We start from the raw sequence: 16,259 nt of genomic DNA on the forward strand, positions 1-16,259 counted from the left end.
ACCACACAGCCGAGGACATGCTCGTGTGCCATGGCCGTGAGAAAACTGGAGGGGTTACTGAATTGGGTCACACGGCCGACCATACGCCCATGTGCCAACCCGTGTGCCACACACGACCAGTAGACACGACCGTGTGGCTAGGCTGTGCCAAATTTGTAGGGTATACTGACTTTAATTTGAAAGGGTACCCTAGGGGACACACGGTCGTGTAGCGTGACCATGTGTCACACACGGCTGAGACATATGCCCGTGTCTCTGCCCGTGTGGACAAAAATTGTAACATCCTGAATTAGGGTCTAGTCAGAATAATGGTTTTGAAACCACAAATTTGAAATAGAAATAATTATTTTATGACTATTTTATGGTCCATGATATGATTGCATGTTTGTGAGATATTTTCAGGAAGAAATTCTATGCCTAAGTTGTCCAATTTGAAGTTAGGGACTAAATTGAATAAGTTGCAAAATATGTTTTCTAGAAGCTTCAAGCATAAAATTGCATTGGACTATAAATTAGAAGGTTTTAAATAGAAATTTGACAAATTTCTATAATTTTGGACAAAAATGGGCATGAATAGGAAAAATTAGAAAGAAAGACATAAAGGGCATTTTTGCCATTTGGTAAATAAAAGAATAAAAAGGAAAAATGAAGACAAAATTTGCTCATCTTTCTCATGCCATAGCTGAAACTTGGAGGAGCACTATAGCTAGGTTTTTTCAATTTTCAAGCTTAATAGTAAGTCAATCCTAGCCCCATTTTTAACCTTTTTGCATTTTTGAGATCCTTGAAGCATGATTTAGCTATTTCTACCCTTTATTTGAACTAGGTTTTATGTTAAAAAATTTACCCTTGTGTGTTATGCATCTATTTTGATGATTAATGGAGGAATATGGAAGTTTAGTGTTAAATGAACATCTTTTTCTAAGTGATTTTTCGCGAAAACGCCTAAAAGGACTTGTTTGTAAAACATGTAAAAATAGATGTTAAAAATTTGATTTGAAGAAAAATGTGGGTTGTTATAAGAGGGAATATGAATTGGTTAGGCTTGAGTAACAAATAAATTGGACACATTTCATTTTACGAGCTCAGGGACCAAAGTGTAAATATGTGAAAGTTTAGGGGCAAAATTATAATTTTTCCAAAGTATGATTTATGGAATGATTTGAATAATGTGATAAATAAGTGAAATTTGCTATTATACATCAAGAGAAACGAAGTCTGGACCTAAACCGAGGGAAGAACAAGGTTGTGGACTAAATCGAATAGTTAGCTACATTTTTGTACTGAGGTAAGTTTGTGTGTAATTGATAGAGCACTTTATTATACATTTAACACTTAATTTTGCATGAAATGTATATGCCTTTGTGATTATTATTGATGTTGTCTGACAAAGATTTGAGGCGAGGGAAACTGGTTGAACCTTAAGAATACTTAGGGTATAAATATTATGACCTTTGGGTTGATGAGATCCCATATAAGACCATATCTAGGATATGGCATCGGCATCGATATGTGATCCCGTGTAAGACCATGTCTGGGACATGGCATTGGCATCATTATGTGATCCCATGTAAGACCATGTCTGGGACATGGCATTGGCATCGATATAAGAACATCGTGTAAGACCATAGTTGGGCTATCGGCTTCGATATGTGTGATCCCATGTAAGACCATGTCTGGGACATGGCATTGGCATTGATAAGTGGTCCCATATAAGACCATATCCGAGATAGGGCATTGGCACCCTAATATGTGAATATGATTTCCTAAGTATCCCTTGGTATTCCAAGTGGTCCAACGGGTAGTCCAAGGATTTGTAAAAGAAATAACGAGGTATGATCATATTGAAAAAGTACAGGTATGTATGCCAAGCTCATAGTAATTGAGATTATGAAATGATTAAAACTTGGAAAGATGAGAATGAAGGAATTACGATCTTGAGTTCTATTAAACATTATATAAATCGAATGAGATAGGATATGACTACAATGATTGTTAAGAATAAGATGAATTAAATTATGTTATTTACGTGTATGAAAATGCATATTTTTATTGCTTATTATTTACATGTGTAACACCCCTAACCCGTATCTATTGCCGAACTAGGGTTAAAGGCATTACTGGACAAAATCGGAACATTAACATTCATTTCATAAGCATTGAAGCAGTAAAGATCAATCATCAATATAGAGTCCCTTATATAGGTCAGTGAGACCTTAAACATGTATTAGAAAGGGGTTCGGACTAAACCGAACACATACAAAATTTCTCCAAAATTTAAACAGTTTTCAAACAAGTACAGGTCACAAGCCCGTGTGAACGGGCTATGTGCCTCAAGCGGCTTTAGACACGTCTGTGTGTCTAGACCGTGTCGAAACAGGGCATACATACTGACTTGTTCACACGGCCACAAGACACGCCCGTGTGCTTTGGCCGTGGTTGAATCTGACATGGGCCACACAGCTTGCCACATGCCCGTGTGACTTGGCCGTGCTCAAGCCTGACTTACTATTGTAGGATACCCCAGGGGACACACGGCCGTGCAACATAGCCATGTGTCGCACATAGCTGAGACACACGCCCGTGTCCCTGCCAATGTGGAAAAAAAATAGGTCATTTGAATAGCCAATTTTCCACCCCAATTGAGTCAAATCTACAAGCACCAAACTAAGCATATTTGCACAACATTTATAACCAATTCACAACCAAAACATAAGCTATTCATGACATATCATTGCCAACCAAAATTCAAACTCAATTTATCAACCAAATCATAACAAATTTAAAATAAAATCATATTAAAACATATGATTCAAAGCATCATTCAATCTCATGCTCAAAACTTACCAAAACTTATCAATATTGACCATTTCTTTTGGTCATTCAAAGTTACCAAAACATATCATATAACATTTCCAAACATAAGTCTAAGCACAATATAGCCATATCACATAGCATGGTATAAACGTTACAAAACATAGTCCCAACACTTCTAGCCTATACATGCCATACTTTAATATATATATTTTCAAAGTAGCAAAATGAGGTTCAATAGTGTGGTGACAATCATTGAAGATCCCCGAGCTCACAGTAGCTTCGATATCTATAAAACAATGCAAACACACACACAAAGTAAGCTTTTAAAAGCTTAGTAAGCTCGTACTAAAATCATCAACTAAGTATAAAATATAAAACATCAATACATAAGTATTTATACATTCTCAATTCATCTATCCATTTTATACCAACACCATCCTCATGTTTATACAAATTCAATGAACTTTATATACATAATACCATCTACCATATAGGTATTATATGTACCTAAATCTTCCCGTATTCATTCATTTTCATTCTCACCTCTCGATAAGATATTTTAAACTTTTCGAAGATTTTTCATGCTACAACCATCCGCAAACTTAGTGCCTTAAAGGTTAGCCATAGCTATAATAATTCCGCACACTTAGTGCCATCTCACTTAACCGAAGCTATCTTGGTATCGCACACTTAGTGCCTCATATAGCCGAAGCTAATTTAAATCGCACACTTAGTGAAAAATACCATTGATTTATCATATTATTCATCCAAACTAAATATATATACAATCTATGTATAAACAAAGCATCAAAATATACTTATAACATCATGTTTTACGTACAAACTTACCTCGTACTCGGAATTGTCGACTCGAATTATCTACTCTATAACCTTTAACTTCCCTTGGTTTAAATCCGAATTCCTCTTTTCTTGATCTATATGTATTCAAAATTAACTCATTTAATCACCAATACATTCAATTCAATAAACAAACACATCTTTGGGCTTTTTTACACTTTAGCCCTTAAATTTACACATTTTGACATTTTAGTCCTTATTACAGAAAACACCAAATACACAAAATTTCCTTTTACACATATTAGGCTGAATACTCACTTAGCTCATACAAACCCATATATTTCATTTATTTCACATTTTAGACCCTCAATTTCTCATTATCACAATTTAATCCTCAATATGCATTTTTACTCAAAATCGCTTTACAAAACATGTATATCAAGCAACAAGCTTTCATAATTCATCATTTAGTATCACAAAACTCATGAATTCATCAATGGCATCTCATCAAATCTTTAAGCATGGGCTAGCTAAAACACTTAACAACAATCACAAAAACGTAGAAATCATCAAAAATCGAGTAAAACTCATACCTTAATCAAATTCTTCAATAGCCGAATGTTAAAACACAAAACCTAGCTTTTCTTTCTTCAATTTTAGCATTTACAAGATGATAATGGCTAATTTCACGCTTTTGTTTTAATGAATCAACATTTATTTATCAATTACTAAAATAACCTTTTTAATTTCATTCAAAATCCACTAACTCATGTCCATACTTGTCCATGTATTGATTAAATGGTTGAATTGCATAATAAGGACTTTCTACTTAAAAAGCCATGTCAATTTAGTATTTTAACAAACCGTAGGAAACTTTTACATTTTATGCTATTAAGTTCTTTTTATCAAATCGGTACACAAACGATTAAATTTTCATACAAAACTTTAACACATTCTAATTCAAACATCATAAACACAGAAAATAATATTTAAACATTTCTCTGACTCAGATTTGTGTTCCCAAAACCACTATTCTGACTAGGGTCTAAACCGGATTGTTACAACATGCAAGCTTACTAAGCTCTATGCTTACTCCCTCTCTTTTCTATTTTCTTATAGTGTCACCAAGCTAGCTCAGGGATCAAAGGATGCCGGAGGCTCGATTACACTATCAATTGGAATCTTTTGGGTATAGTTAGTTTTATTATTTTGAGTATGACATGTATAGGAACTTGCTTATTTTGTTATATGTCATATTTGCTTAGCCAATGTATTGGCTTTTGATGGTGTTATGATTGATTTTGTATAAGGCCATGAGATATGGCTCAAAATGATTATTGGGTTGTAAACCTATTCATCTATGCATGCATGTGCCAATTCCATTATGATATGGCTATTGGTTGTTGATGGTTGAATGATGATGGCCACTATGTGTGTGTTGGTAAAATGGGGCTTGACATGATATGGAGTCCTAATTTAGTATAATGTGATAAGAAGTTTTCATGCATGAGCTAGGTTCATGAATGTTTAAGTACCTTTGGAACCATGAATGGGTCGTGCAAAAAAAAAAGGGTGGCAATTGGCTTGGAAAATAACCTTAAATATGTCCACACGGGTTGACACACGGGCGTATGTCTAGACCGTGTGTGACACACAGCTTGCCTCAAGGGCATGTGATCCTATTCGTGTGTCCCTTGCACCGTAATTAATGTTAAACAAAATGACTGGTAGTGAACACATGGGCAGAGACACAATTATGTGTCTCAGCCGTGTGAAGGACATGACCTTAGAACATGGGCGTGCCTAGGCCATGTGAAGTCTACACCTAATTTCGAGAATTTAATTTGCCACATGGCCTAAGCACACTGGCGTGTGACCTGGCAGTGTGACTTTAATTGTATGATGACGTCATAGTCAGAGAGTTATATGGGCTGAAGACACAGGCATGTCGAAAGCTGCACGGGCATGTGTGACCATACGGTCTACCCACACCGGCGTGTGATTCTCTAAAATAATAAAATTTTCTAAGTGTCAAAAAGATTCCGAAGGATCTCGATTTAGGTACTTATAAGGGACAATTTGCATGTGATTGAAAAGTTTTAAATTTGAACGGAATTTTATGGCTAGGTTTTGTATGCTTGTTTATGTTTAAGTCCAGTAATGCCTCGTACCCTGTTCCGACGTCGAATACAAGTAGGGGGTGTTACATTTAATGGTATTAGAGCTACGGTTTAGTCGATTTTCTCGGACAACGTAGCATATCTAAAAGTCTAGCTGTACATTCCATAAATGAATTATGATAGTGTAATGAATCCTGACCTTTTTCAATTGTGTTTTCATATAGTAATGGATCCCAATCGAGCTAAAGTTGATGATGTAGAATGTAATGCACGGCTTCCACTCAAGGGTCAATGCTAGTTGAGAGTAGACCTGTGATTGTGAGTCAAGGAGGAGGAGATGGGGCTAGGGAAGCTTTTCTCCATATGATGAATACCTCGTATACGGAGTTCGTTCGAGCGAACCCGAACGCTCAACCCCCTCCACCCCCACCTATTCCCCAGCCTATCCCAGTGACATGCCGTGGTATGGATTTTATGAGACTAAATAGTCCATAGGTGGATAAAATTCAAAAGCAAGGACCTGAAGAGTTCCGAGCTAGTATTGATGATGATCCGGAACGAGCAGAGTTTTGGCTTGAAAACATTATCCATGTTTTTGAGGAATTGTCATGCACATCAGAAGAGTGCATGAAATGTGTTGTATCACTGCTTAGAGATGCAGCTTGCCACTGGTGGAAGACACTTGTCTCGGTGGTACTGAGGGAGAGGGTGACATGGGAATTTTTCCAAGAGGAGTTTCGAAAAAAGTATATCAGTCAGAGATTTATGGATTAGAAAAGAAAAGAGTTTCTTGAGTTGAAGCAAGGTAAAATGACTGTAACTGAATATGAGCGTGAGATTGTGAGACTCAACAAGTATGCTCGGGAATGTGTCTTGATCGAAGCTATTATGTGCAAGACGTTTGAGGACAGATTAAATGAAGACATCCAAATATTTATTGGTCGAGCTGAAAGAGTTCGTTGTACTCGTTGAAAAAACTTGTAAGGCCGAGGAATTGGCCAAAGAGAAGAGAAAGGTCGTGTCTGAGGCTAAGGATACGAGATTCACATCGTGATTTTAGAAAAAGCTACAAGAAGGTTTAGGTACAAAGTTGAATTTTAGTACCGCTTTCCATCCACAAACTGATGGTCAATCCAAAAGGGTAATTCAGATTCTTGAAGATATGTTACGGTGTTGTGTTCTTAAGTTCCAAGGTAGTTGGGAAATGTATTTACCGTTGGTAGAATTTGCCTACAATAATAGTTTTCTGTCAAGCTTGAAAATGGTGCCTTATGAGGCATAGTATGGGGTCGACTTAGTTAAAGAGACCAAAGAAAAAGTAAAGGTGATTCGAGTTGCTTAAAAGCAACTTCGGATAGACAAAAATCCTTCACTAATTTAAAATAAAAAGAAATTGAGTTTCAAGTCGGTGATAAGGTATTTCTAACACTGTCCCCATGGAAGAAAGTTCTCAGATTTGGCAGGAAAGGGAAATTGAGCCCGCGTTTCATTGGACCATATGAGGTGGCTGAAAGAGTAGGACAGGTAGCTTATCGGTTAGCCTTACCATCCGAGTTGGAAAAGAATCACGATGTCTTCCACGTGTCTATGTTGCGTCGTTACCATTTTTATCCTTCTCACGTGATTTCACCTACAGAGGTGGAGATACGACTGGATATGTCTTATGGTGAGGAACCAGTTAAAATTTTAGCTCGGGAGGTCAAACAATTACAAAATAAAAGTATTTCCCCTGTAAAAGTGTTATGACAATGACATAGGGTTGAAGAAGCCACATGAGAACCCGAGGGAACGATGAGAAGCCAATACCCAAGACTTTTTACCGGTAAGATTTCCGGGGACGAAAATCCCTAAGGGGGAGAGTTTTAACATCCTAAATTAGGGTCTAGTCGGAATTGTAACACTCCTTACCCGAGTCCGGGATCGGAGCTGGGCACGAGGCATTACCTGACTTAAACACATGCATTCAATCTTTTCTGAAATGTAAAAACTAGGTCAAATTAAAACTTTCCTTTCATAGTTTGTTGATTTCTAATATGGGCCTACGAGGCCCTAATCATACTTTGGAAACAGTCTGGGATTAATTCGACCGCTAATGAAAACTTTGGAAAATGTCACTTGAAACAAGGAAAACGTCCGTGTGGAAGGGCAACGCACCCAGGTGGCCTTGTTGACCTTGTCGTTGCAAAGGCCCATGTGGTTCACACAGCCTAAGCATAAGGGGACACGCCCATGTCTCGAGCCCGTGTGAATTAAATTCCAAATTCGAACCTACAGGGGTTTTCACACAACCTTACACACACCCGTGCCTTATCCCATCTTTAAAAACCTTGACATTCTATTTCTGACATCAGCAACAAATTAGGGACATACAGCTAAGGCACACACCTGTGTACAGAGACTGTGTCCTCCACACGGCTGGGACACATGGCCGTGTCTCTGCCTATATGTTTACTACCATGCATACTGACTTGCAAATTCGAGGTGCAGGGGACACACTGTCGAACAACATTCCCATGGGACTGACCGCTAAACACACGCCCGTGTGTCTACCTATGTGGACGATATAAGGCTATCTACCAAGCCTTTTTGCCACCCTGAAACACAATATAACACCCTCCATCATACCAAAGTCTCATGTAACCTGATTTCTAAACCAAGCAACTTTAACTAAGACTTATACACATTTCATATATGCTTGAATAACCAATTTATGCACTTTGCTATCCATACGCTGAAATTCAAACGTTTAACCATACCAACAATTTGACATTTATGAAAGACCATTTTGTATTCATATAACAACATATTAGTCATTTTTCATGGCCTTACACAAAATGGGTCAAATACTAAAGTAAGCCAACACATTTGGACCCAAAACATTGTGACACTAAAACAAGATTAAAAGCTCTTATACATGCCATAATCAAAATAAAAGAACTAACTATACCAAGTGTTTCAAATGATAGTGTGACTGGCTTCTCCGACGTAAGACGGTGACCTACGAGCTTCTTTGGCAGCACTAAGAAAATGGAAAGAAAAAGAGGTAAGCATAAAGCATAGTAAGTTGCATGTAAATAAACATCAACTATTTATCATACAATAGTATGCTCATAACATTTCATAGCTTATCCATGAATACAATAAATAGACATAAGTACAACTTACTCATCACCATCCAATGCAATTCATATTGTATATATTGAGCCCACATCTCATACATTTCAAGTAGGTACCTGTACCACTCACCACATGGTCATAACTTTTCTCATTTCGATATATTTGAAGAATCTTCCATTGAACTATTTGGAATATTACAGGATACTCAATAACCCCAAACATGGGATAAGATGTCGACGCCATGTCTCATACATGGTTTTACACTGGCTAGTACATTAATGTAAATGCCGTGTCCCAGACAGGTCTTGCACTGACTTTCATATATCAAGGACGATGCCATGTCCCAGGCAAGTCTTACACTGGCTTTTATCTATCGGTGTCGATGCCATGTCCTAGACAGGTCTTACACTAACAACAAGCTAACGCCATGTCCTAGACAGGTCTTACACTAGCTTGAATATCCCGAGGCTGATGCATGTCCCAGACATGTCTTACATTGGCTCTCGTAATATAGCTGATGCATGTGCCAGACATGTCTTACATTGGCTCACATACCACCTAATGTCATGGTAAGAATATCCAAGTCTATTCCAAATGTTCAATCGGAAGTCTTTACTACATTAATTTCTTGACATGCATTCTCGTAATCACGATCAAACAATTTATGCAATATCAATTCATTCATACATCATGGAAATATAGTTACATTATTAACATACAACTTACCCTGGATTACAAAATGTAGGCGACTTGTAACACCCTTTACCCGAGTTTGAGGCTAGGACTGGGCACGAGGCATTGCCATACTTAACCACATGCATACCATTATTTTCGAGTCACCAAGACTTGATCAAATTTAAAACTTTTTCTAACCTTGTTTAAACTCCTTAATATGGGCCTACGAGGCTTCAAACTCTCATTGGAAACCATTTGAACCAACTCGGGTCCTTAAAATCGACTTAATAAAAATGACCCTTGAGACAGGGCATACGCATGTGTGGAGGGTAACACGCCCGTGTGGTCGTTATAACATGGCCGTGTTGATGGCCCGTGTGACAGAAACGACCTAGGCATTTAGGGACACGCCCGTGTCCCATACCCGTGTGAATTAAATTCTAAATTCGAACCTACAGGGGTTTTCACACGGCCTGACACACGCCCGTGTGTATGGCCCGTGTCTCTTACACGGCCATAACACGTTCGTGTCTAAAAATCTTGACATTTTGTTTCTGACGTCAGCAACACGACCAAGGAATATGCCCATGTGCTAGGCCGTGTCCTTCACACGGCTGAGACACACGGCCGTGTCTCTGCCTGTGTGTTTACTACCATGCATACTAACTTGAAATTTTTTTACGTGCAGGGGACACACGGCTAGACAACACGCCCATGGGGTTGGCCGTGTGTCTACCCATGTGGACAACATAGGGCTATTTACCAAGCCCTTTGCCACCCTGAAACATAAAATAACAACATCCAACATGCTAAAGATAATCATAATATGATTCCTCAATCCAACAACCACATCTAAGGCCTTTACACATTTCATATTTACTAAAACAACTAACAAATTACCCATTCATGAAATAACTTCTTGTATTCATATAACAACTTTTAACTTTAGCCATTTCCATGGTCTTATACAAAATGAATCAAAATGCTAAAGTAAGCCAACTCATTTGGCCCATTAACAATGACACAAAATCCTAAAGTCAGGGTCATATTCATGCCATAATCAAAATAAATAGATCTAACTATACCAAGTGCTTCGATTGATAGTATGATTGATGCCTCTGACGTCTGTTGGTCTATCAGCTAATTAAGCGGCACTATAAGAAAATGGAAAGAAATAGGGTAAGCATAAAGCTAAGCAAGGTGCATGCAATAAATATAACAACAGCTTTACCATTCATCATCATGCTCATAGTACTTAAGTAGGCATAAGCACAACTTACTCATCACTAGCCAATACATTTCACATAGCATATATTGAGCTCACATCTCATACATTTCAGATAGGTACCTGTACCACTCATAACATAGTTATAATTTTCTTGTTTAACATCAACTATGACTTTCACCATTGAACCATTTGGAATGCTATCAGATATTCATTAAGTCTCAATCATAAGGTGTAATGTTGATGCCATGTCCCAGACATGGTCTTACATTAGCTCATACATTAAGTCGATGCCATGTCCCAGACATGGTCTTACATTGACTATCAAAATCGAGGCCGACGCCATGTCCCAGACATGGTCTTACACTGGCTCTCACATCTCTCTGCCGATGCCATGTCCCAAACATGGTCTTACACTGACACATCTCATAGTCGATGCATGTCCTAGACATGTTTTACACTTGCTTACATCTCAAGGCCATTGCATGTCCCAGACATGTCTTAAACCAGTTCTTGTCTTAATGTCGTTGCCATGTCCTAGACATGGTCTTACACTAGCTCTCATAATGTGGCCGATGCATGTCCCAAACATGTCTCACACTAGCGTACAAATGACCTAAATGTTGGCACGAATATTCGATTTGTTCCTAAGGTTCACCCAGGAGTTCTATTATCTCAATTATCATCATGAATTTTCATTACCACAATTAAGCAATTTATGCTATATCAATTCAAACACATATAATAACAATAAAGTCATATTATTTACATACAACTTACCTCGGTGCTCAGAATGTGGCGACTAGTTTGGCTTAGTCCACTTGCTTCACTTTTCCCCAGTCTAGGCCCGGATTTTGTAATTCTTGATCTAGAATGATAAAAAATTACGAATTTAATCATTTTATTAATCTAGATACTCAACAATTTAAAATTGGGCAAAATGACCATTTTGCCCATAGACTTTTACAAAATGACCATTTTAACCCTAGGTCTGAAAATCAAATTTTTATTGAATTTCTTCATATCTTAAGCCTAGTCGATTACTTTTTACACTAGAAGTGGTCCAAAATTCTCAATATTTCACACCTTTATCACCTATTTTACAACTTATGCAAAATGATCCTTTTTAAGGTTTTTATGAGAAATCTCTTCACAAAAGTTGTTTATTTCACAACTATGGTTCATTTTCTTCCATAAAATTTTAGAAAACAACATGTCTACTATCATGGAAAAACCCTAGACTTTCAACCATTTTTCAAAATAGTCCTCTCATTTGAAAGCTCATGTTACAAGGGTTCTAAAAGTGTAAAAATCTTCAAGAAAAATCATCAAAACCACTTACTTATGAAAGAACTTAGTGGATGATACTTTGATCTCTCTAAACCCCCTTTTTGATGCTAAAAATCTGTGAAGAAGAAGAACTAAAAAGATGAAGCCTTTTTGTTTTATTTCAATATTATACTAGTCAAAATTGGTTATCAAAACTTCACCTAATTTTGACTTTCTTGTCTCATGGCCGGCCGAGCTTTATTTCTAGGGTCTATTTTCCCTTTAGAGACCTCTAATTTTGGTTTTCTAGCTATTTGACACCTTTAGATATCAAAATAGGACTTTTGCACTTTATGGGATTTAGTCCTTTTTCACAATTAAGCCCACAAACGCTAAAATTACTTCACCAAATTTTTCATGCATTAATATAAACACGCTATAACTCTAAAATAACAATAAAATACTTTCTCTAACTTCAGATTGGTGATCTCGAAACTACCATTCTGACTAAGCCCAAAATTGGGCTGTTACACGACTAGTCAATTTACTCTATTTGCCTGGCTTTCCCCTGGTCCAAGTTCGATTTTCGTGTTTCTTGATCTAAAATAATAAAAATTTACTCGTTTAACCTTAATAAATTTAAGCAATCATAAATTCACATTTTTTGCAAAGTGACCATTTTGCCCTTAGACTTTCACAAAATAACCATTTTACCCCTAGGCTCGAAAATTGATTTTTATTGAATTTCTTCAAATCTTAAGCCTATCTGAACCCTTTTTACTTTTATAGTGACCCAAAATTTCCATTATTTCACAACATCACTATCCATTTTACAAACTTTACAAAATGGTCCTAATAGGGTTTTCATGAAAAGCCCTTTCACAAAAGTTGTTTACTACACAACGAGGATTCATTTTCTTCCATAAAAACTCAGAAAAATCATAAATACTTTCATGTCAAATCCCTAGACTATGAACCATTTTGCAAAATGGTCCCTCCATTAACTAGCTCATGCTATAAAGGTTCCAAAAATACCAAAATTATAAAAAAAGGCATCTAAATCACCTACTTGAGAGAGAGATGAATTGCTGAAAGTTCAAGCTTCCAAAACTCTTAGAATGGCTGAAAATTTCAGTGGAGAAGAAATGAAAAATGAAAAAGATGAAGGTTAGTCTCCTAGGGTATCATTTTATCATACATTAGGTCATCAATTTACCTAACCATTTGACCCATTGATTTTCTTTTCCCTATTACCGGCCATGCCTCTTTAAAGGGGGTCTAATTGCACTTTAAAGGCCTCCAATTGTGGCTCTCTATCTATTTAACACCTTTGGCTAGTAATTCACAACTTTTCCCCTTTATGCGATTTAGTCCTTTTTCGCAATTAGGTTCACAAATGTTAAAATTAATTCACCGAATTTTTTCATGCAATAATATAATCATGCTATAAGACCAATAATAATAATAAAATGATTTCTCTAACTTTGGATTTGTGGTCTCGAAACCACTATTCTGACTAAGCTTAAAATCGGGTTGTTACATGAATAGTGGTTTCGAGACCATAAATTTGAAATAGAAATAATTATTTTATGGTCCATGAAATGATTGCATGTTTGTGTGAAATTTTTAGGAAGAAATTCTATGCCTAAAGTGTCCAATTTGAAGTTAGGGACTAAATTAAATAAGTTGTAAAATATGTGTTCTAGAAGCTTCAAGCATGAAATTGCATTGGACTATAAATTAGAAGGTCTTAAATAGCAATTTGAGCAATTTCTATAATTTTGGACAAAAATGGGCATGAATAAGAAAAATTAGAAAGAATGGCTTAAAGGGCATTTTTGTCATTTGGTAAATAAAAGAATAAAAAGGGAAAATGAAGACAAAATTTTCTCATCTTTCTCATGCCATAGCGGAAAATTGGAGGAGCACCATATCTAGGTTTTTTCAACTTTTCAAGCTTAATAGTAATTAATCCTAGCCACGTTTTTAATGTTCTTTGCATTTTTGAGATCCTTAAAACATGATTTAGCTATTTCTACCCTTTATTTGAACTAGGGTTTATAATAAAAAATTTAACCATGTGTTTCATGCATGTATTTTGATGATTAATGGAAGAATATGGAAGTTTGGTGTTAAATGAACATCTTTTTCTAAGTGATTGTTCATGAAAACACTTAAAAGGACTTCTTTGTAAAACATGTAAAAATAGGTGTTAAAAATGTGATTTGATGAAAAATTTGGGTTGTTATAAGAGGGAATATGAATCAGTTAGGCTTGGGTAATAAAGAAATTGGACACATTTCATTTTACGAGCTTAGGGACCAAAGTGTGAATATGTGAAAGTTTAAAGGCAAAATTGTAATTTTTTCAAAGTATGATTTATGGACTGATTTGAATAATGTGATAATTAAATAAGTGAAATTTTCTATTATCGATAAAAAATTGAAGTCCGGGCCTAAACCGGGGGAAGAACAAGGTTGTGGACTAAATCGAATAGTTAGCTACATTTTTGTACCGAGGTAAGTTTGTGTGTAATTGATAGAGATTTTTATTATACATTTAACACTTAATGTTGCATGAAATGTATATTTGCCTTTGTGAGTATTATTGATGTTGTCTGACAAAGATTTGAGGCGAGGGAAGCCGGTTGAACCTTAAGAATACCTAGGGTATAAATATCATGACTTTTGGGTTGATGAGATCCCGTATAAGACCATATCTGGGATATGGCATCGGCATCGATATGTGATCCCATGTAAGACCATGTCTGGGACATGACATTTTCATCGTTATGTGATCCCATGTAAGACCATGCTTGGGACATGGCATTGGCATCGATATGAAAACATCGTGTAAGACCATAGTTGGGCTATTGGCTTCGATATGTGTGATACCATGTAAGACCATGTTTGGGAAATGGCATTGGCATCGATAAGTGGTCTCATATAAGATCATATTCGGGATACAGTATTAGCACCCTGTTATGTGAATATGATTTCCTAAGTATCCCTTAGTATTCCAAGTGGTAAAACAGATAGTCCAAGGATTTGTCAAAGAAATAACGAGATATGATCATATTGAAAGAGTACAACTATGTACGCCAAGTTCGTAGTTATTGAGATTACAAAAAGATTAAACCTTGGTAAGATGAGAGTGAAGGAATTATGATCTTGAGTTATATTAAACATTATATAAATCGAATGAGATAGGATATGACTACAATGATTGTTGAGAATAAGATGAATTAAATTATGTTATGTATATGTATGAAAATGCATATTTTTATTGCTTATTATTTACGTGCAAGCTTACTAAGCTCTATGTTTACTTCCTCTCTTTTCCATTTTCTTATAGTGTCGTCAAGCTAGCTCGAGGATCAAAGGACGTCGGAGGCTCGGTCACACTTTCAATTGGAATCTTTTGGGTATAGTTAGTTTCATTATTTTGAGTATGGCATGTATAGGAACTTGCTTATTTTGTTATATGTCATATTTTCTTAGCCAATATGTTGGATTTTGATGGTGTTATGATTCATTTTGTACAAGGCCATGAGATATGGCTCACAATGATTATTGGGTTGTAAACCTATTCATCTATGCATGTTTGTGCCAATTCCATTATGATATGGCTATTGGTTGTTGATGGTTGAATGATGATGGCTACTATGTGTGTGTTGGTAAAATGGGGCTTGACATGATATGGAGTCCTAATTTAGTATAATGTGATGAGGAGTTGTCATGCATGAGCTAGTTCATGAATGTTGAAGTACCTTTGGAACCATGAATGTGTTGTGCAAAAAAAAGGGGTGGCAATTGGCTTGGAAAATAGCCTTAAATTTGTCCACACGGGTAGACACACGGCTTGCCTCAAGGGCGTGCGATTCTAGCCGTGTGTCCCCTGCACCCTAATTAATGTTAAACAGAATGCCTGTAGTAAACACACAGGTAGAGACACGGCCGTGTGTCTCACCCGTGTGAAGGACACGGCCTTAGAACATGGGCGTGTGCCCAGGCCGTGTGAAGTTTGCACTTAATTTCGAGAACTTAATTCGCCACATGGCCTAAGCACATGAGCATGTGATTGGGCTATGTGACTCTAATTGTATGATGACATCATAGTCAGAGAGTTACACAGGCTGAGGACACCGGCGTGTGTGACCACACGGCCTACCCATACGGGCGTATGGTTCTCTAGAACAAGAAAATTTTCTAAGTGTCGAAAACATTCCAAAGAATCTC

Source organism: Gossypium hirsutum, chromosome A06 (genome assembly GCF_007990345.1).
Source record: "Gossypium hirsutum isolate 1008001.06 chromosome A06, Gossypium_hirsutum_v2.1, whole genome shotgun sequence".
Lineage (NCBI taxonomy): Eukaryota > Viridiplantae > Streptophyta > Magnoliopsida > Malvales > Malvaceae > Gossypium > Gossypium hirsutum.